General features: G+C 50.1%; 1 long non-coding RNA gene across 1 annotated transcript; it reads right to left on the bottom strand.

Moving 5' to 3' along the window:
• Positions 1–19,654: 19,654 nt before the first annotated feature.
• LOC149342309 (uncharacterized) lies at positions 19,655–20,186 on the bottom strand. Its single transcript, XR_016282667.1, has 2 exons — positions 19,957–20,186; positions 19,655–19,880 (listed from the first exon to the last, which is right to left on the bottom strand). It is a non-coding gene; the product is annotated as an uncharacterized LOC149342309 (long non-coding RNA).
• Positions 20,187–20,408: the final 222 nt, after the last annotated feature.

Below are 20,408 nucleotides of genomic sequence, written 5' to 3'. Positions count from 1 at the left end.
TACACCTTAGTTAAACAATGCCGGCGTGACTGCTGAGGTTTCGACTGAGATAAATGCTTTCTCGTAATCTATGAAGGCTATGAAGGTACAGATTTTCTGTATCCGGCGCATTTCTCGATCACCTATAGTTGCTTGTGTGATAAAGGTGTATAGTCGAGTAAATGACTAAATGACCTGCCAGGTCATTTAGTTGATTTAAGTCTAAGGTTGTCCTGATTATAATGCCACGTATAATTGTAGTGTCCGTTCGTTCGCTCTCAAGGCCGCAGGAACGGGGCGTTATCATTTTTTTCCCCGCAGGTAGTTTTTCCCTGTGCAAGGGCTGCTTTGTCCCCACGTATGAGGGAGAGGCCGTTGCGCTTCTCTGCTGGCAGAATCTGCGTATAGCTTTCTTGTCATTAGGCTGTGGAAACCCTGCGATCGCAGCTGTCTTCTGAGGGTCTGAGCGAACTCCATCCTTGCTTACGACGTGACCAAGGAACAGCAGCTCCACGTAACCGAAGTGGCACTTCTCTGGTTTCAGTGTTAGGCCTGAAGACTTGATTGTTTCCAGCTCTATACGAAGCCTTCTTAGGTGGTCTTCAAAGCTTGAGGAGAAGACAACAACGTCATCTAAGTAGACTAAACAAATTGACCACTTCAAGCCTGCGAGCACCATATCCATTACTCGCTGGAACGTCGCTGGGGCAGAACAGAGGCCGAATGGCATCACCTTGAACTCGAAGAGTCCGTCTGGTGTGATGAACGCAGTCTTCTCGCGATCTTTTTCGTCGACTTCAATTTTCCAGTAGCCACTCTTCAGGTCCATCGATGAGAAGTACTTAGCGTTGCACAGCCGGTCCAATGTATCGTCGATGCGGGGAAGGGGGTAGTCATCCTTCATCGTAATGCTTTTCAGGCGGCGGTAGTCAACAAAAGGCTAAATGTGCTGTCTTTCTTTTTCACTAGGACGACTGGTGCTGCCCAGGCGCTCCTCGATGGCTGGATGGCGTCGTCACGAAGCATTTCCTCAACTTGCTTGCGGATAGCTTGGCGTTCTAGCGGCGATACGCGGTAGGGGCTCTGCCGCAGTGGTCGGGCGTGTTCGTCTGTGACAATGCGGTGTTTGGCAAGCCGGGTTCGTCGCACATTCGATGCTGATGAGAAGCAATCGCTGTACCTTTAAAGAAGACTGCGTATTTGGTTTTGTCTGCTCCGGGGTAATGCTGGGTTGATATCAAACGTGGGTTGATGGCCTTGGTCAGATGGTTCTACGAGTTGGTCGGGGAGGGCAAATATGTCCCTCATGTCTGCCAGCTCATCGAGAACAGCAATCGCCGTACCTTTGTTTAGATGCCATTATTCTTCGGTGAAGTTGGTTAGCAGCCCCTGGGGCCATTTCGGATTTGGGCGACTCCCCTTGCGACGCCCAATCCTCGATCCAGGAGTAACTGGGTGTTGCCCTTGACGACGCCTTCGGCAGTTTCGATGTCTCCAGTACCTATGCAGGCGACGACACTTGATCGGAGCGGAACGCTCAATGCTTCGTCGAGGACGTTTAAGGCAACGTGATGAGTCGCACTCGTCGCAGCAGGTATGGCTTTGTCCGTGGAAAGCTTGATCGACTTAGATCGAAGGTTGATGATCGCCCGATGTTCATTCAGGAACTGCATTAAAAAAATCACGTCTCGCGAGCATTGCTGTAGTACCAGGAGGGTAGTAGCATAGGTTCGCCCATTTGCTGTAACTCTCGCGGTGCAGCGTCCTGACGGCGTAATAAGGTTACCTACCACCTGCGGTGCGGATCAGCGGGCCATCCCAAGTGGTTGTTGCTTTCCTGAGTCGGACAGCAAGTGGGCCGCTCATGACGGCGTAGTCAGCTCCCGTGTCAACCAAGGCAGTAACCGCGTGACCATCGACCGTAACTTCAAGGTCACTTGTTCACGTTCTCGTATTGCACGTTGTCTTCGGTGTCCAATCTCGGCTTCGTCGAATAGTGAGGCTGCGATGGGAGTACTCCGGCGTTACTTTTGTGGGCAGCGGTAAAAGCTTCAAGTCTGGCCGCGTCGACGTCGGTGTTTCCATCGTAGTTGTGGCATGGTCTTGCGTTTTCGTCGATGGAGGATCTTTGTTTTTGCGCTTAGAAGCAACATCACCTCCAGAGGCTGCTTTATTCAGTTTAACCTTCAGGGGGGGGGGGGGGGGGGCGAGCGTCCGCGCACGGCGTAGCCAGGTACAAAGGAAGGTGACGATGGCGACGGGGAACGTGATCGGCTGCTCAGCGATGAGCATTCTTCCCGATGCAAAAACTCCTCGATTTCGACGGGTCGCTAGCCGGGTCGCGGTCGTGGGGTGTCGTAAGAGAACCCTCGGATGCCGATTCTTCTGTATGGGTAGGGCCGGAGGATGTGACCGGCTTCGCCACAGTGAAAGCATAGTGGAAGGCGCTGGTCGGGAGTTCTCCACTGGTCGCATTTCCTAATTCCGTTGTGTCGCTCGTAAGGTGGGCGGGCGGTAGCTAGGTGTCGTCGCTCTTGTGGGGTTTTGTCGGGGCGGAGGACTGCGTAGTGCGGAGGCGTAGGTCATGGCTTCACCTTCCGATGGAGTCGTCGGTGACGGGGAGCCAAGTGCATACTGTACTTCGTCGCGGATGATGTCCGTGAGCGACGCCACCTGGGGCTGCCGCGTCTGCTGCGTTGGGGATGGCAGCAGCCGACAAAGTTCTGCGCGAACAATTTCGTGTATCAAATCTCGCAGGTTATCTCCGCTTGCAAGGGTATCTTCTGGGGGGCTTGCCGTCAGTACTTAAAGTGGTCGGTTTTAGTGACGGGTCCTGGCGTCAAGGGTCTTTTCAATGGTGGAAGCTTCGACTAAAAACTCAGCGATGGTTTTTGGAGGATCCCGGATCAAACCGGCGAAAAGTTGCTCCTTTACGCCACGCATTAGCAAGTTGAGCTTCTTCTCTTGTCAGGGTTCGAGCGCCTGAAAAGGCGTTTCATTTCTTCCACATACGCAGTCACGGTCTCGTTTGGGTGTTGAATTCGTGACTGCAGCACTCTAGTGAGCGTACCCACCAGCTGCTTCTTGAAAGTCGCCCAGGTCGTGAAGGAAGATTCGTGGTTTTCAAACCACGTTCTCGCAGTGCCATCCAATACAAAATAAACGTTTCGAAGCTTGGCGCTGTAGTCCCAGGCGTTCAGCGCTGCCACACGGTTGTACATGTCCAGCCAGTCTTGTACATCCTCGTGTGGTTCTCCACCGAAAGACGGAGGCTCACGGGGCTGTCGAAGCACGACGGGCGTTGGCTGTGTGCCAGGTTCCATCGTGATGGGGCTTACCAAGATAGCAGGTCAGCACCAGCACCTCCACCAGGTGTCACGTAGTGGTGACTGCAGTCCGGCGAACAGGAAAACAGCGAGAATGGCTTCTAAACGAAGCTATTTATTTGGGCTGACTTGCGCCTGCAAAGAACTGAATCACTCGGCGGCGGCGTAGCAACAAGCGTGTTTGGCGGTCGTCGAACAGCATGCCTGCCGCTCGCTGCATCGCTCAATTTAAAGCCGGCTTGGAAACTGCGAGAAAATAGGTCAAAGGTAACTACAGTAATCTGGAAAAACGTAAATGCACTTCTTCATGGCTGTGATCAATCGAGATCAGTCCGGTCGCTTCTCGCGCACGAACAAAAATGATAACGCCCCGTTCCTGCGGCCTTGAGCGCGAACGAAAGGACACTACAGTGATACGTGGCAATAGTAGCAATTACCTTATTAAATACCTTGCAGATAACGCACAGTAAGCTGAGCGGTCTGTAATTTTTCAAGTAATTGACGTCCCCCGTCGTATGGATTAAGATGATGCCAACGTTGAAAAATTGGGAAATTGGTTTTTGAAAAAGGAAATGGCGCAGTATCTGTCTCGCATACCTCGGTGGACACCTGAACCGCGCAGTAAGGAAAGGGGATAAAGGAGGGACTGAGAGAAGAAAGGATGGAAGAGGTGCCGCAGTGGAGGGCTCCAGATTAATTTTGACCACGCTGCCGCCTGTAGACGTAGCAGGGCCATCGCCCGCGGGATTTTACACGGCCGCTGTCGTTCACCAGGAAATGCACGTTGATGGACTCTCTTTTCGAGCCCCGAATTCAATGCGAGCCGAGGAAGTAGCGATAGCGCTTGCTGCCGCCCACGCCAGTTCGAGAATCGTCATTACGGACTCCCGAAAAGCATGTGATCATTACTTGGCAGGGGAGATCTCCCCCTTAGCTGCTTGCATTCTAAGACGGACTGCCACTGATCCAACACAGAAAAGAATCATTTGGGCTCCTGGCCATCAGGGCTTACGAGGTAATGAGGCCGCTGACGCGGCTGCCCGAGCGCTTATTCACCGGGCTCCTCATCCCAGCTCTTCTGACTCGGAGACTAACCAGCCGCTGCTGCGATTCAGGGAAATAATAACGCATTATAGCGACAACCACCGCCTTTTCCCGGCCCCTGCAAAGGGGCTGAGTAAGACGGAGGAGCGAACTTTAAGGCGCCTGCAGACAGGTACTCTACTCTGTCCTGCAATCTTAAAACATTACGATCCTAACACGGATGGGCGATGCCCGCACTGTGGGGGAGAGCTGTGATATCTTCCGCATGGTGTGGGCATGTACTGAGAATCCCCACCTGCCCCTTTCCCCTACCCCTTCCAGAGAGGCATGGGAGACTGCCATCCTCAACTGCTTCTCGCTTGAGTCCCAAAGGGCTCTGGTGAAACGGGCGAGAGACGGGGCATTGTCATGCGGTGTCCCGGACTAGGGACGCCGACAATGTAGCGGGGCCATTCCGTGGCTCCCAAACTCTATTTCAGTAATTAAAAGTTTTCACCACCACCACCACCACCGCGGTCGGGTGCGTTTCGATGGAGGCGAAATGCAAAAAGCGCCCGTGTGCTGTGCGATGTCAGCGCACGTTACGTTCTTCAAAAACTGCGGTATGCTCGAGGTCATAAGGCTTTGCTTATACATGGTGCTAGTTTTTCTAGCACAATCTCCCCGCCATCCTTCAACAAATCTGCTGTTACGTGATCCCCACCAGCTGCTGTCCCCCTTTGCATTACTCGTAAAGCTTTGCTTACTTCCTATTTTGCTACAGAGGGCATGCCCGTTTCGTTCGAACCACTGGCTTCTTCTTGAGCATCCTGATTATTTCGGCTACTGTATATCTATTTAAATTTTTCGGCTATTTCAACTACCTTACCCTTATTGGTATTGGCACTGTCATTCGCGTCCCTTTGCCCAGCGACTACTTATCTTTTCTTGACCGCTTTTGTGCTACTTTCCTTGTTTACAGCCTACTCGATTCTCTCCACATTACACTTCTTTATGTCGTTTGGCTTACGCTTATTGATAACATTTTACAGTTCTGTCAGCTTTATCCTATCTATGGGGTTAGAGGCTTTAAGAGTTTGGCGTTTTAGGTCTTTCGTCTCCTGCGACAATTTGTCAGTATGCTGTCTTGCTACCCCTCTACTGAGCATTCTAAACTATATTTATGTGATTTTGATTAAACTCTTAAATACTGAGGTCCTCGTCCTCCGTTAAAGCGATATCCTGAATTCACACTCTTTCCCTCTTACCGCTAACTTGAGGTGCTTCACCCTAACTATTTGCCAGCGTTCCCATATTTACGTCACCATATTATGGTCATAACATCTCACCACACCGAGTACCACTACATCCTGCATGATTCCAGGATGCATGCACAATTTGAAGTTTATTTAATTTCAGTTTGACTGTTCGGGCTCATTTAAGTCCACTTCCTGTTCTCCTGTTTGCAGAAGAATGTATCCGTGATCCGTAAACCATTTTGTTCTGCGAACTCTACCAATAACTCCCCCCTGCTATTCCTAGAACCTAGGCCGCAATCCCCTATGGTCACCTGCCTGCTTCTTGCCTTCTTTGGCATTGCAGTCGCCCATGAGACAGCGTACTACGTTTTTATTCTGCTCATTGCCGATAATGCGTCTTCATAGAACCTTTCGACTATCTCGGTTTGGTTTGGTTTATTGGGGTTTAACGTCCCAAAGCGACTCAGGCTATGAGGGACGCCGTAGTGAAGGGCTCCGGAAATTTCGACCACCAGGGGTTCTTTAACGTGCACTGACATCGCACAGTACATGGGCCTCTAGAATTTCGCCTTCATCGAAATTCAGCCGCCGCAGCCGGAATCGAACCCGCGTGTTTCGGGTCAGCAGCCGAGCGCCGTAACCACTGAGCAACCGCGGCGGGGCCTTTCGATTATCTCGTCATTATGACTGAATGTAGGTGCGTCGGCCTGTAAAGCCTTCGATTTGTACCTTTTATTAAGCTTTATTACTGTATGATTCCATTATAAGGCACAGAAGCGAACCACAAGGTCCGATATTGATGATGATGATGTAAAACATTCATTGAGTGCGATAAAGAATTTTGATCTCGGCTGTTCGTACCGTGGGGAGTAATGGCCTCGTCTTCACGACTGACTTAACGAAAGCAAGGCGCTAAGTTTTCATTCTTCTTAAACTCAGCATTTGATGAAACGGTTCATTCTTGACTTAAATTTGATAGCTCGTGAACTGGGATTTAATTTGACGCTCGCGAGGAATTTGTGGCTTGCTTTATATTTTTGTAGCGATAGCTACACTACGCCAGCCGCTTCGCGAGGTCAGCATGGCTGCGCGCTGAGCCGTGGCACCACCGCTCCGCCAGCTGTGCGCATGCGCGGAGTGACGTCATAGCCCGCAGCTGGTGTGCGCGCCGCGCGCCTACATTACGCTAGCATTTCGAGCCTTCAGCGTGGCGGCGCCGTGGCTGGTCACGTGGTTGGTCACGTAGTGTGGAGCAGCTGCCGGCGGCGCGGCGCGTCGGCGAAACCGAGTGGGGGAGGAGTGGAAAGGGGGAGAAGGGGAGAATATGAATCCATGTCCAGGGACGAAGATGAAGAAGGAACGCCCAGCGAAACGTAGCGGCGAAAGACAGACTTTGCAATTTGACTCGGCCAGTTCCATTCGGCCAGCTGTAGCTATCCCATCACTCCAGGTTTAATCAGAACTAAACCACAGCCATTTTTTTTTCCTTTTCGAAAAGAAAGTTGCCGTTCCTTTCGGCTACACTTCACCGAACGCCAAAATTTCGTTCAGAATAGCGCTGCGGTCTGTAGATGTGATTTCTTGTGCAACAGCGCAACAGCACAAGGCCAGAGGACAAGAAGGGATGATACACAGCGCTGTTTACGCGTTTTAGCAGCAGTAGCGGAGTGGATGCTGAAAAAGTTGAAACTTGGCACCGCAGTCGACCACAGTAACAGAAGAAAAAATGTGCCTGTCATACCATACATTCATGTTGTCTCGCATAATTTGAAAAGAATTGGTAAGAGAGCTGGAGTAGATGTGTTTTCAGCTCCTGTGAAATTGAGAAGTTTGCGCGCGCGTGTAAATGGCCCTAAAAAGTCAATTGAAGCTGAACCCGTCTGCACAAAAAAGCATGAGGTTAAATTTGTGAAGTGCGTAGAAAATCTTGTGTATGCGATCCATTTGAGTTGTGGTGGTTCCTATGTTGGCAAACTGGTCTTTGTTTGAACGATAGGCTGAGGGAACGCAAAAACGATGTCAAGAATGCTGCCCGCCACATCGGTGTCCACTGCCGTGATTGTTCTTGCCAGCCTTAATACGAAAAAAGCAGGACTGGTGATAAACACAAAGATCAGCTGACTAGAGAAGTTATCGAGGCGTCTGAGATCATGAAGTTGGGTCAGAGGTGTGCAAGCACCCCTTCTGTCTATCTTGCAAAAAGAACATTAATTTTTGCATACGTGTTAACCTTGTGGTATCAAAAACATGCCTGGTCGGAGGGATATCTGTCGCGGTTCATTGTGTTTTTCTGTTTTTCAGTGTCGCTGGCGCCTTTATATGCATGGCTTGAATAAGCTTCTGTTGTTAGACAAGAAATCCCGTCTGACCACCATGCCCATCAGTTATTGTTGTAGATGTGGTACGCAATTACACACAGAGAGGATGCGTAGCCGGTGACGTTACGACAGCGCTGATGCTTTTCTTGCAAACACGGTGCAAACAGCCGTAAGTTGTACCCTCCTCCGTTTCTGTAACAGCTATTTGTAAATTCTTTTTGTGTCGCTGTCGCCTGAATTCACGGGTGAGTCATATTCCCCCGTCCCATCCTTTCCTATTGTTCTTGACGTTCACCAGGAGCCAGAATGACCATCGTCTAGCTCTTCCTCAGAGGCTTGCTTTGAGGCGGTTTGCAATTAAATTGTAATCGAATATGGGCGTAAAATAGCACTACAAATATAGTACGCTAGCGGCCTTTCTCTCTCATAGGGCTCTACACGACCATTGTTAACGCGAGAACAAGGTTTTTTTTTATTAATGAACGAGTGTGCTATTAGGCGTAAGTTTAGAAATAAAGGATGGGGATGCAGGAGACATGAGGTTTAAAGAAACACCGCTCTATAGATCAGAACGCGCATCGCTTGTGCAGCAAGCGTGCTTTCTTGCACGACACTGGAGGTTTTGGGGCAGCGCTCGAACCAGGCGGAAGGACTAGCCCAGGGTGTTTACTTTGGTGCCCTGGCATATTTAAAAGAAAGAGCTGTGAAAGAAGCGTTTTCTCATTAGCACATACGAGTGCAGACACATGACTACAAACGTAAGGTACACAGTTTTCTCGCAAACTTAGAAGTGGAAAAAAATAATTCGTTTTGGGTCGAGACTCGAACTCCGATACTGCAGCTCTTCTGGAACAGTCGGTCGACCAACTGAGTTAGCCAGGACGGCTGGAAGTTGGCAGGGCGATGCAGAATTGATCAACAATGCGAAGCAGGAACGGCGCTGGTGTAATCTATTTATCTAAGGCAATTTTCCAAATTTCTGTCAAGGTAGTCATTTCTCACCAGTAATTAATGCTAATAAATAACGCTTCGCCCTGCGAACTGCTGGCCGTTTTGGTTAGCTCTGTTGGTAAATAGACTGGCCCTGAAAGGCGGTGGTCCCGGGTTCGAACTCTAGACCAAGGCGCATTTTTCTTTCACTGCGAAGTTTCTCAGAAAACTGTACAGCGTTTCCTCCTAGCCGTGTGGCAGCGCTTGTGTGGTTGCGAACGAGTAATTACTCCCTTCATTTATGGCTACTTCATTTTGAGGGTTACTGCCGCAACGCTTTGCGTTAGTAGGTCCGCATATCTCAGTGGTTTCTGAAGCACTGTCAATCGAGGGTTTTAGTAGTCAAGCGGTTTATTAAGTGTAGTGCGTCACGTGACCACATCAAACTATGCGCTGGTGAATAAACTGTTCGCTGCGGTGAACCACGCGAAATGATACCTAAAAAAAAAAGGGTTGCTGGTACGCGAAGTTTTTGTGGGTGCAACATTCTTGAAACGTATGTAAATAGTGGTGGAGAAAAGGGCGATTATCAAAAAGGATTCACCGCACTTCCGTTGAAGAGTAGGGGAGACAGCACCGATCCCTGGAGCGTACTTAGCACCACGAAGACAGGAAGAGCCATTGTGACCGAAGTTGGAATAAAGCCGGATAGGGGTCCTACGCAAAAGGTGGAGGTAGATAGGGAGGTCAAACAAAATCTGATGATTCCCCCCCCCCCCCACCCCCCTGCAAAAAACATGCACCCGGGATATAACACACACAGGAGGCGAAAAAGAGCCGGGATATTAGAAATTAGATTCGGCAAAATTTCGGAACATGAGGTGGCTTATGTAGACGCGGCGGGAGGTGGTGGCGGTTTTATGATGGCAACGGTCCACAGCGGCCGGGTCAATCCCGTGACAGCTGCTACTTTGCGCGGGCAGAGCATAGAAGTTGCCGAGGAAATTGTGATCGCGGTAGATTGCGTTGGAACGGAAGCGAAGTTTGTCATCAGTGGCAGCAAAACTGCCATACAAAATTTTAGCAAGGGAAGGATCTCGCCCTTAGCGGCCAGAATCCTAGGCCAGAGAAAGTTGGATAGGAAAATTCAAATAATTTGGACTCCGGCGCACGAAGCCATCCCCGGCAATGAGGCGGCCCACGAGCTGGCTCGAGATCTCTACCGCCGAGCCGCTACAGGGCCCCTCGATGACAGAGGGAGCGGAAAGCGCATGCTAAAATATGGGAAGATCACGCAGCGTTATAGATTGGAGCGTAGACTGGTACCCCCACCAGATCCGAAATTAGACAACAGACAAGCAGATGCATGGGGCGACTGCAAGCTTATATCTATCCGCACCCGGTTATGACGAACCACATGTTCCCCGAGGCCAGGAGCGATAAATGTAATCTTTGTAGCGCGAGAGGGACCCTCGACCACATAATATGGGAAGGCCCATACTCTCCCGGGGGAAGCACAATATAGACAGTAGAGACACCTGGGAGACCCTGCTGCGTAGCTCGGACCCTGAGCTCCAGCTCCTGCTCGTCCAACTGGCTGAAGAGGCTGCTGGAACCCAAGACCTCCCAGCCTGCATCTGAGGCGGCGGCACCTGCCCCCTGACCTGCGTGTCAGGGTGTGGGTAGATCCCCTTATTCGTTGGACAATGGACATTAAAGTCTATTCCTTCCTTCCTTCCTTCCTTCCTTCCTTCCTTCCTTCCTTCCTTCCTTCCTTCCTTCCTTCCTTCCTTCCTTCCTTCCTTCCTTCCTTCCTTCCTTCCTTCCTTCCTTCCTTCCTTCCTTCCTTCCTTCCTTCCTTCCTTCCTTCCTTCCTTCCTTCCTTCCTTCCTTCCTTCCTTCCTTCCTTCCTTCCTTCCTTCCTTCCTTCCTTCCTTCCTTCCTTCCTTCCTTCCTTCCTTCCTTCCTTCCTTCCTTCCTTCCTTCCTTCCTTCCTTCCTTCCTTCCTTCCTTCCTTCCTTCCTTCCTTCCTTCCTTCCTTCCTTCCTTCCTTCCTTCCTTCCTTCCTTCCTTCCTTCCTTCCTTCCTTCCTTCCTTCCTTCCTTCCTTCCTTCCTTCCTTCCTTCCTTCCTTCCTTCCTTCCTTCCTTCCTTCCTTCCTTCCTTCCTTCCTTCCTTCCTTCCTTCCTTCCTTCCTTCCTTCCTTCCTTCCTTCCTTCCTTCCTTCCTTCCTTCCTTCCTTCCTTCCTTCCTTCCTTCCTTCCTTCCTTCCTTCCTTCCTTCCTTCCTTCCTTCCTTCCTTCCTTCCTTCCTTCCTTCCTTCCTTCCTTCCTTCCTTCCTTCCTTCCTTCCTTCCTTCCTTCCTTCCTTCCTTCCTTCCTTCCTTCCTTCCTTCCTTCCTTCCTTCCTTCCTTCCTTCCTTCCTTCCTTAATGAGATGAAACTGCTGAATTTCATATTTCCTGCTCTGAAGAAAACCGAGACCCTCCCTCTTTTGGTAAGATACGAACACAACTGAAAGGAACACTGCAGGGTGCTTCACAAGGAACCCCCCAACACTTTTCGTGAACTGCGTGCTGCTGACCCTTTCCCGTCCTTCTCTCTCGTAACTTCTACAAAGCCTTCTAGAGAGCAGGGCTCTATGTTAAACAGTGAAGAAACACGACCACTTATGACCACGCACTATGCATGCCACATATACTCAAGCATAGCAAGGAAGACTAAAAATGTCACATAGCGGCGACGAAAGTTACAACTCTGACACCGTTTACATACTCTCTCAAAGCTTGGTGGTACCGAAATGGAAGCCACTGCTCTCACCTGCAAATAAGGGACAAAATTTGCAATGTTCGTGCATTAAATAGGCGCGTGGTAATGCAGCATTTCTAGTGCTACCGCAAGCCAGTCTGTCTCGATCGCCGAAGTGACGGGCGCGAACCTGTCACGACTGTCCTCAGATGCAGCTATAGCTTTGAGAATTCGGCGTGGCGTGCGCATACCTTCCCTTCGCTATCCCCACCATCACCACCAGCTGAGTTGAACCCACGCCAGAACAAAGGCCTTCTGCCAATGACCTCCTGATTCTTCCGTCCACTGTCAAGCAAACAAACTGTAAGACAGACTATGTAGTGAGGCCCTCACAAGACAAAATGTTCAGCCTGTCCCGAGGTGGCAGCTTGACCATTATTTTACCGTGTCTCCACCCGCAGTACTGGAAGAACTGAGGAGGGTTACTCTTTACACAGCGTTTCAGACATCGCGTGCTTATAACGTTTAACTTCTCATATGCTTCTCTTTAACGTATGGTGCGTAGAAGTGTGCGTCAAATATCAAGAAACCGCTCGGGAAGGCGGAAATTTCTTTTGCGAGTGCAGGTGGGGCTATGTCAGAAGGCGAACGAACTTGGCAGCGATCCAACTGGTCCGTCGGGTAGCCGCCCATATTCCCAAAAGTTCCTACGCTGCAGTCGAAAAAAAAAATCCGATAACGTCCTTACAGTTCTTTTATTTCAGGCAAGTATACGTTCGCCGCTACGCACTTGTTAATCAGATGACGGTGTACCTAATACTTGGCCAGACCCAAAGCTTTTTCCTCGGTGTTTTCCAACTGGTAGGCTCTGGTGCTTGTAAATCGTCGCCTTCCTCATCTTTCATTAGTTCGCTTTGCGCTTCCAAACGCTTGGAGCCAGTAATGCTGACGCCCTGGCTGTGCAATTCAGCCAGTTGAGTCTTTATATAGACAGGCTCTACAATGGCGTCCATACCAAATGGTATAGTTCTCCCGAAACGACACAGAAATGGAAAGAATAAAAGAACCGACGATCGAGTGGTGGGAGGAAATGCTCTCCAGCTCAGATCCGAAAGTTCAGCAAGAGCTGACCGAAAGGGCTAGAGTAGCTGCAAGATCCAATGGACTCCTGGAATATGGAGACCGACCGTTAATTTTAGTTCAAATTAACATGTTTTCATCATCATCATCGGCAATGCTGCCCATGACAGATTTATGTAACAGCGCTGGAAGTTGAGGTGGCGGCCGATAGGTGGCCTAATGCGTCACTAAAGCCGAAAAGGAGCGGGTGAGCAGGGTTGCCAGATTGGGCTATTAATAGCCAAATTGGGCTACTTTTTGTCCGAGTTGGCGTCAGAAATTTCGGTTTGGCTATGTGGCTACTTTTGGGCTACATCTTTTTCATGCGTGAAAAAAAAAGTTAAAGTAGTTATAATGTGCTCTGTTACAATAACGCAGGGACAGAAATAAAAGGCATGTTGGAATAAAAATGCAGGCTATAGCAGGCTAAAAAAATAAAAAAAATTGAGCGCGTCTGCTACAAAATGACAATTTGTAAACGCTGTGTTCGAGAAAACTAGCATGTGTCAGGCGGCCAAGGATCATGGCCTTTCATTCTTGAAACAGCGCAACAAAGACGGGACGCGGAAACTGAGGGGTAAAGACAAACAGGCGCTGACTACCAACTGGGTTTATTGAAAGAATGAATAAGTACCAACTTGCCCAAATTTCTGCTTTACTCATGGCCTTTCGATTTCTTTTATAAAGAGTGGACACTACGTGAAAGCTGCCCCCAGCAAAACACTTAATGGCCTATAGATTCCACTTAATTCGCGAACTAACGCCACCCGCGCCCGCGCGCCACCGAACATAGACTGTTGCCGTCTGCACACGTGAGCGTTCTCCCATTGACGGTGCACCACGGGTGACCATGGTACCAGGATAGAGGTAAAACACAAAGAGAACTTAAGTCTCCCTATGTGGTGCGAATGCGTAAGCATTAAATGCTACTGTTTCGCTTCTGTTGGTTTCGTGATCCTCACATATTAATCGTTAGCCGTAGACGTGGCCTAGTGGTTTGGGCGTCCGCTTCGGCTGCGGTAGTGGCTGGTTGGAAACCCACCGCCAGGCATATCCTTTTCTTGTATTGTTTATTCTGGCTCTGCGGACACATTCTGCTCAAGATACGCATGAGGCAAGTAATTTCTTACGCATTAATAAGGTATTCTTCTGTTTCTTCCTAATCTCGTGGTGGACACAGCAAGCGCGCCACTCGCAAGAGCCTACTCTGTTTTCTGCAGCCTCAAGCGGTACACGTGCAGCCCTCGAGATTCATTGCGAGCTACGCGAGAGCGCCGTGTCCGTTGCGTAATCCGCGTGCACTCATGCGGTGCCCATCCCTTGGCGCGGCGCGGAACCCATTGTAACTACTAACGAGGACGGCGGAAGTTAGTGGCATGACATGGCATTAGATCCGTCGCTACGAGAACTTTAATCAGAATGGGCAAATGGCTATGTGCATCTGGAACTACAGAAAGAAATGGAAAAGGAGCCGGAATTCCAGGGTAAAATGCTTTTCTCATTATTGTGAACGTACTGTTAGACTGAAGATTGAAGATGAAATCGACATAGATTATCATCTAATGGCACATATCCTTAATTTATTCTGAGCTCATGCATATCGTCGAATGTAGCTTCAAGAAGGCGCATGCTAGGTGCTTTGAGGTGACGCTCTCAGCGAGACCCTTTCTCTTAATGCATAAAATTGAAATGTGAGGCTGCGTAAGTATAAAGCAAGGTATTTTCACTGTCGATGTGTGTAATCTGCACGCGAACATTTAAAAGGTGAAATATTTATAAACTAGAGCTGCGATTGCGTTATATAGCGCCGCCGTTCTTTGCCGCGTGCAGACTGGCTGTCGTAACCCGCCTCAGGTGATATGGCATACTGCCGCGCATGAAAAGTGGAACTGCGGTCCTATCTTCAGGACCTGGTTAGCAGCACTGGTTAGCGCGCATGAGGGATGCGAAACGTAACAACGGAAAGAACACGCCGTGGGCACCACCTCCGACATCATGTGCGGGAAAAAAATCTAATATGTAAATATTCTTGCCGAAAATTAATTTAATATGCTTAAGAAATGTCGTCCCAAAAACAGACATTTTTGGCTACTTTTGGGCTACGCAAAATTTTCGCTTTTGGCTATGTTTGGGCTACTACATAGGCCGATTTGGCTACCAGAGGCCGGAGCCATCTGGCAACCCTGCGGGTGAGAGCTATGGCGCGTCAAACAGCGAAAGGAGTGAGAGACGTTGAATGCGCTGCCCATCACGAAAACTAGACTCTGAATGCAGCGGCACATAAAGCACAAAAAGCGTCGAAAGAGACTGAGCACGCCGTACATAAAAAAAAAAAAAAACGGCTGATGTCGGAGGCTGCTAAAGCCGCGAAAGCAGTCAGGGAGACCTGCACGCCGCCCAGCTTGGAGAACAGAAGCGGATGAAGACAGGGACGCGTTCAGCAGTCAGAGGCCATGGCATGTACCAGTTAAAGCCCCCTGATGATTTGATATTATCAAGGGGCTTTAGTATCAGTGTGCGGCTACCGCCATCTATGAGTCGCTCTAGAATGGGTTACACCTTTCCTGCAATGCATTTCGTGCTGATACCGTCTCTCGACAATGAAACAGACTAATTTTTCTCTTATAGCATCATCCATGCAGTGGATTTGTTTAAATAGCAGAGTTAGGTTTGGGATAGTCAGCGTTTAGGAAGTCTATCCGTCCACGTTATCACCAGTTACTATACACTGAAAATGTTTGATTAGTGGAGGGCTGAAAAATCAAGACTTGGCAAGGCGAAGATTCAAGAATGGACCAAGTCTAAGCTATACACGAACTCACGGCTGTTGTTCGCCAGAATGACTCAGCAGTATATAGACCTACCGCGCGAGGCTATCCACTTGATGACCAGTAAGATCTCCCGCTACCTTACCTCTTCAGGCCTTCGCTCCAATTCATTGCTGTCTTTGGGAAGCTGTCTATCATCGGCGCCCAGAAAGACTTCGACATGCACTGCTGTTCACGCTGTAGGAAGGGATCAAACGAACATCCCCCCCTATGACGATGACTACTGCTGGTGCTCCTGCCCACACCCTCGGCTACGTTCACGGCACAACCCGTGAGCCGAACCGAGTCACAACTGGCACATGGAAATTACGAGGCTAGGGTTGTTCGGTGCAGCCACGTGATGATGGGTCTGCTCGATCGACTCAGCACTGCGGAACAAATTACGACACGGTTCACGTCCGTAGAGAATACGTGCAGAGAGCTAGAGCAGTGAAAAGCCCGATCGTGTGGGGCCCATTTAACGTCGTTTAGTCGAATCGCGATGCGCATATGCCACCCGGGGCGCCCGCGTCGAATACAGTCCTACGGAACAAACAAAAGAAAAGGAGCAAAAAAAGACAGGACGTCACGGCGAAGAGGTGTTGCCTGCACTCGATGAATGCCGCGGAAAGCAAAAAAATGGACTCCGTGTCCAGCGGGCCATGGCGAGCGCTACATGTGGCATATGCGTCGAGCCATTTAAACGGGGTGGCAAGGTTTTGTGCAAGGGGCGATTGGAAGCAACTTCATGGGTGGGGAGAGATGCGGGTGTCCTCTTCACTGTGCCAGACGAGGTCCGCTGCAAGGGCGAATTAGTGTAGCGCGTGTGTGCTCTGTATTTGGACCGCACACGCAACACATGGCGCTGAGCGGGAGAGTGAATGCACACGGGGGGCGCGGACAGGGAAGATGATCGATCGTACGTCATCGCGTGGCCAATATGCGACGGAACCTTAACTTATACTTTCAACATGTATTCACTCACCTTTCAATTGTTTTTCCTAGTCTGTGGGTTACGTTGTTGTTCTCACTTTGGGAGCCTTCACGCGCTCTTCGTGGCTGGCATTATCGGCATTTGAATACTGTAGCGACTACATAGACCACCGGTACTGGGATTATATTAAGTGAAAAGCGAAGGTTTTACCAAAGACTGGCACTTCATACTGGCAATTTACTGCAATTCCTAGTAGCTCGATTAAGGTGAACAAGGAGTCCCTTGAGAGGCGTCGTGGAATTGCATTGTTCGAAGTCTCAACAGCTTCGCGTCTTATTTGCAATGCTCGAAAGTCTTAATAAGCGTATACGTTCAGTGTACGCAGATCCCTTCCCGTGCCCTAACGCGCGTACTTGCTAATTCCAACCCACGCAGAACTTTCCCTAGAAGCAATATGGACACGCCGCAAGAGACTCCGAGCTTCTGCAGTTCCTGCAAACGCCGTGATAGCCGCAGGGACGCCTTCGGCAAAAGTATGTAAAAGTGAGTGCAAAACGACTGCCCCTCCTGCATACAACGCTGGCCCCCACGCACGGACTCGCGGCCACCGCAATTACACGGTTCGCGGTTCGGCGAGAACACAGCGGAGCGCTCACTAGCTGCTGCTGCTGTTTGTTGTTGTTGTTTGGCTCCGAGGCGCCCTTCGCCCGGCCTTAGTTCGCCTGGCCTTAGTTCGCCTCTTTTTTTGGCTGCCTGTTTTGCTCAGAGGTCGTGGTGGCGTCGAAAATTAGGTGCCCGCGGCACTCTTCTGCGCAACACTGTGTATGCTCTGCTAAGGCATTAGGGTCTTGCTCTGCCACGTAGGAGAACAAACGACCAGCTTAACAGAAGCTAGAACAAACAGCGAAACAAAAAAATGAAGGGAATAAGGTAGAGAAGAAATGAAAAGCAATAGAGAAGTTATAATAATAATAAAAAAAGAAACGGAAACTTGGGGTAAGAAAGAAAAGTGAGGATTCTGCGCTGTATCAATCGAAGGGCGGGGCGCTTCGGTCCATCACCTCGCGGTTCCGCCCGGGGATGGTCGCCCTCGTTGTCGTCACGCCTGGCGTGGTTTTCCAGGTGGGTGGTACGGGCGAACGCACGGAGGAAAGGTAAGAAAAAAAAGAATGAACGAGAAAAGAGAATTAGCGGTTGCATATAGAGCGGCTAACTAAATGCAACGTTCAGAATGTAGCCTAAATCGATACTGAGCCCGAAGACAATGCACAGCGTTGTACGAAATGGAAATGACATCTAGTTTCTGTGCAGAGACAGCTAAAGAGACGCTGTTGGTAACGGTGCTTGTGCGAATTCTTGCGTTGGTTTGTGACATGTGAGAAAAAACGCCAAGGAAACATTCTCAGACCAAACGCTGGGATTTCTGCAAAGCCAGATGCGTTACATGAATAGCGCTTGTCGCGTGGTTCTGTTGAGGGCGTTTTTAAATATTTGCGCCTTTCGCTCGGCCACACCTAAGGGACTAGCTCAGTTTCAACTTTGTTTACGTTGATACTTGTCTCGCTATAGATGACGAGAAAAGAAACAGGGCTGCGAAAGGAACAGATAAGAGTTAGAATGACTAAACACTGCGAAGGGCACAAGGACTGGGCAAAGAGAATTAAGACCCTGTAGTTACAGAAGCAGTTTCAATGCCGCTGCAACACTTGCTCACCTCTGAGGCCCAAAGGGTTGTTCGCATGGCTTTAGTTGGTCGGTAAAATTCTTTTATTTACACAAGGTGAAACTTGTGGAAGGGGTGAGTAAGTCGGGTACATAGAGGAGGAAGGAGGGCGTAGTGTTCGTTAGGATGGTGGGGTTAGGGCACGTACGACGTTTTCATAGCAACTGGACATCGAAGGAAATAAGGCTAGGACGAAAGGAGTAACAAGGACGCAGCGCAAACCCCGTTTCACATTTTTCTATGCCTTTCCAACATATGCGCTGTTTTGGCTGCCATAATCCCAGCTGCCTATGCCTAAAAATTAGAAGACGGCGAAGTGGGTCTCTAATTGAGCACTGCACCTATCTCTCATCAACCAATTTGTTCTTTGTTTTAATATCCCAATATCCCAGCCTTTTTTTTTTCGAAAAACGTTTTTGAGCTTTTGTCAGTCGCCCGCCTGTGTCTTGGCCAATCCCCCGCAGTGCTTGGGTACGCACCATTTACCCCTGAGTACAACAACAACGCTGCTTTCTCGGTCACCATTTCAGTAAGTGTGGATGAGTAGATAAGCATCTTTATTTTGATTAAGCGTGCCATAACAAGCGGAGCTCGGATTCTGAGTGTTCATATATTACACCTCGGCATGTTCCATGAGCCACTGGCGGACTGCTCTCTTTGCTCGGCGGTGACGGAAGTAACATGTGTGGCGCTGGGTGCACCGGTCTTTACTCAATCAGCACCGAGAGCACAACGTCCGACATCCGGTTGTGTGGCGTCTAATGGTGAATTCCAATGGCAGATCGGGATCAAGTTTTTCTGCTCGGTTTGGATCAGTCGTATTCCAATGGTAAAATGGGAGCGCGAGTTGTATGTTCAAATGGCAGATCGGGATCAGGCGTAAATCCCGGATCGCTCCGTGGAGCAGCGATTCTTGATCTGCCGAAATCGGCGGATTTGACCGGAACCTCGCGTGACGTTTTCTTTTCCGCCGCGTCTACTTCCTGTCGCGACCGGCAGCAGCCGCTTCGTTCCTGTCGTCGCTACGTGGTGAGCCGGGCGAGCCGGGACAGACGGGCACTTTCCAGTCAACAGTGGACGGCAATGATCTTGCTTCGAGCCGTGCGGCACTAATTTTGCTTCATGGAAGTGACAGTTCCGACTCGGGCACTGAAAGCTCAGAGCCCAGCAGTGAAGATTCGTCTGAACCGGACAGCGAGTGTGAAGCTGCCGACCTGTATATGCCTGCCGCCGGCGTCAGAAAAATGCGCTAATATTCTTTGTTCGCGTTCATAACAAGCCCTGGAGTAGAGGAATGTAAAAAATGAATCATTTTTGAGGATCGTTGGCCAATACCGAGTTGCTGGTAGAAGTGATAACTGCGATACAAGCAAATTTCTTCCTGATGCCCAGTGCGGCTGGCCTGCTGTCTGCTAGCTCCGCTGTTGGAGGCGTCGCAGAAATCGATCATGTCTTTATTTTATTGTGAGACGAGGAACACAGTAAAACGGTGACGCGAGTAGCACCTTTACTACAGCGCTGGCCAATTCCGAAGCGCCCTCAGCTGCGGCATCGATGAAAAACAGTTAGGCTTAGCGACGACTACGGCAGCCAGGGAGAAACGTTGGCCGGGGGGCAGCGCAGTTCGTCGCTCGGCGTGTCCGCGGGCGGCGTCGTTGCCGAAAGCTCGACTGTCTCGCTGATTGGTTCAGCGGCTTGCGTCTCGCAGTCGCAAGGCTGGAAAATCGAGCAGCGAGAAACTTGCCTGCGCGTCGTCCGCCACTTCTTTCGTGAACGGTAGGGACAGGCTCACCGGCTCTCCGAAGACCGCGGCCGCATACTCGCGTGTTCACGGAGAGTGGACCATCCTGTACATACGCTTTGGTTTTGGTTTTACATTACGGCCTTCGTACTACCTCCTTTTTGTTTCGCCGAGACGGCGTCTGTCAACGCGGAGATCGCGCCTCGCGCAACTCCTGTCGCACTCGAACACGAAGCTAGCAGGGCGTCCGCTCCGGCGGCGCGCCTAGTTTCCGCGGTCGCCGCTGCGGCGCTGACGTCGCGCTCCCGAGGGATCACTGGCATTCCAATCGCAAACTGGGAGGTGGCAAATCTACGCGCTCCGACGCGCTCCGTACGCGATCCGACGGAGCGGTCTCGATCTGCCATTGGAATTCAGCATAAGAGGCAAGGTGGAAAAAAGGAGTATCTACCGCGAAGGGGGCTTGTCCTCCGATCAGTCTTGATGCTCGAGGATCTCATTAA

The sequence above is a fragment of the Amblyomma mixtum genome, chromosome 5 (genome assembly GCF_055824585.1).
Source record: "Amblyomma mixtum isolate Tamu chromosome 5, ASM5582458v1, whole genome shotgun sequence".
Classification (NCBI taxonomy): domain Eukaryota; kingdom Metazoa; phylum Arthropoda; class Arachnida; order Ixodida; family Ixodidae; genus Amblyomma; species Amblyomma mixtum.
Note: the sequence above shows the minus strand (reverse complement) of the source record. Positions and strands in the feature narration are given on the sequence as shown.